The sequence below is a fragment of the Coffea arabica genome, chromosome 11e (assembly GCF_036785885.1).
Source record: "Coffea arabica cultivar ET-39 chromosome 11e, Coffea Arabica ET-39 HiFi, whole genome shotgun sequence".
Classification (NCBI taxonomy): domain Eukaryota; kingdom Viridiplantae; phylum Streptophyta; class Magnoliopsida; order Gentianales; family Rubiaceae; genus Coffea; species Coffea arabica.
In genome coordinates this window covers 12,541,203-12,543,938 of record NC_092331.1, presented here as the reverse complement: position 1 = coordinate 12,543,938, position 2,736 = coordinate 12,541,203, and positions in this window count along the sequence as shown.

Here is a 2,736-nt window from a genome sequence, read left to right as displayed (position 1 = left end):
GAGGCACTGAAATCGCCGGCAAACTTGCGATCATTCCTTGGACTGGTGAATTATTACTGGCAGTTCATAGTGAGACATTCGATCGTTGCGATCTTGTTGACCGATCTACTACGAAAAGGCAAGGCGTGGAATTGGATACTCGAGTGTCAAGCAACATTTGAGGCTTTTAAGGATATGATGAAGAAAAACTGTTGTTGACACTGCCCGACTTTGCTAAACAATTCAAGGTGCACACTGATGCATTCGATTTAGCCGTTGGTGGTGTGTTGATGCAAGACGGCTATCCTATTATGTACGAGAGCTACAAGCTTAGTGATATAAAGAAACGGTGGTCGACACATGAGGACATATTAGTGGCCGTGCATTCTTCTGAGTTTGGGAGTACTATTGCAAGACCACCACATCGTTCAAGATCAAGACGGATAATAGGGCGATGAGCTACTATCAATCGCAGAAGAAACTCTTAAACAAGCAAGCAAGATGGCTAGACTACTTAGTGAAATTCAAATATGAGTTTGAGTTTAGTCCAGGCAAAACAAACGTCATGGTTGACGCCCTAAGTCGCAAGAGCATCATTGCGCCCATGTACGTGACCAAAGGGCTGCTCATGGAGCACATCAAAGAAAGACCACAGCATGACAATCCCTCATCGAGCTAACCAACGAAGAAAAAATGAAGAGATTTTGATTTGAGGACAGGGTCCTCTATGCCAAGGGCCAGTGGATTTACGTGCCTGACTGGGGGTACTTGAGGAGGGACATTCTTAAGGAATGTCACGATAGTTAGTATGCTGGCCATCTCGATATGCATCGCACATTATCCCTCGTACGAGAACGTTACTACTGATTGAGTTTAAGGGACAACATTAACAAATACGTGCAAACTTTTCCTGTGTGCCAACAAAACAAGGTAGAGAACGAACCACCGGTGGGATTATTGCAACTGTTGTCAATCCCAGGATGCGTATGGGAAAGCATCTCTATGAATTTCATTATCGGATTGCCAAAGTCGGAGGGGTGCACAAGCATATTTATTGTGGTGGACCGATTGTCTAAATATGTTATGTTCATTATAGTCCTGAAGGAGTGCAAAGTTGAGGTGACAATCAATCTCTTTATAACCATGTTATCAAATATTGGGGCTTACCAATAACGATCGTGAGCGACCGTGACTCGCTATTCATGGGTAAGTTCTGACAGAAGTTATTCTGTCTGCTTGGTTTGGGGTTTAACATGTCGACAACAATGCGCCAGCAAATGAACAGATGGACGAAACGCATCAACAATGTGTTAGAGGTCTATCTTCAGCACTATGTATTGGTGAACCAAGCGGATTGGGTTAAATTGCTGGACGTTGCTCAATTCTGCTTCAACCTACAACGAAATGAAAGTATCAACAAGAGCCCGTTTGAGATTGTGTTTGGATTCCAACTGATGATCCCAAAAGACAATGTTGGTGGCTACAAGGGTGCGAGTCATCCCTTATATTGGTTCGCCAAAGATTGGCTAGAATGAAAGAAACGGTCAAGCTTTACTTGGAGAAGGTTCAGCATCACATGAAGAAGTGGACAGATTGCAAGCGTAGATTCCATGAGTTTAAGGAAGGGGACCAAGTATTGGTGAAACTTTACCAATACGGATGTATTCGTGGGGTGCACAATGATCTAATGCGACAATATGAATGACCATTTATAGTGCTAAATAAGATAGGAAATGTTGCTTACAAGGTGGAGTTGCTCAACGCACTATCCCAACTTCACCTAATCTTTCAGGTGAGCCTACTGAAGCCATTCTACCAAGATCCACATGATCTGTCAAGAAATGTGTCTACAAGAGCACCCACAGACATAAGGGACGAGTACGACAAGATTGCGGAGGAGATCGTGACCGATCATATCATCTAACACAAGAATCGCGCACCATCTAAGGAGTACTTGGTGCGGGTGCGATGGCGTGAGCTACTTGAGGTCAAGATTAGTTAGGAACCGATCGAGAAGTTGTGGCAATTTGAAAACCTCACACGGGCGTACGAGGCTAGCTAGGCATTGAGGACGATGCCTTGTTCGAATGGGGGAGGATGACACGATTCGTATACTAACTACGCACAACCGTGTCTGGCTGGTCCAAACATGGACTATTGTATATAGTGTTCTCACAGAAAAACTAGAATCGTTAATAGACCCACACCCTATTCCCCCAATCACTTAGCAAACCATGGGGGTTTGTCCAAAGCATAGAGGGTATTCTAAACAATAGTAGAAGTATGTAGCAAACCTTAAAGGCTTCCGGATTGCTCTAGGAGAAGTCTGGAGATTGTATACAAGAGTGTAGCTATTTATAGAAACTTCTAGAGACTAAGTGTATGGAAATTTAATCTAGAGTTTTCTAGAGTTTACATAGGATTCTCAGCTTGCCTATAAATAAGTCAAACCCCCTTATTTGTAACATACATTGTGAACCATTGTAAGAGTTCTTAAAGAGAAATACAAGCTTTCCTTAGCCTCCAACACTTCTCTCCTTGTTTACTTCTTTTACGCTTTCGTACATTTCCGCGCACTTATGCATTAGGCTGAACTAGTAACACGTTCATAGCTAGAGTTTTGAATTGTTGCTAATGCCGTACAGTGCGAGTGCATATAGAAAATTAGTAGCCTGTGACACTAGGATCTTACATAGCTCTAGACTCTGCTCTTCATCAATGCCTGATAGGAAGACTTCACTCTTGTGCAAATTAGAG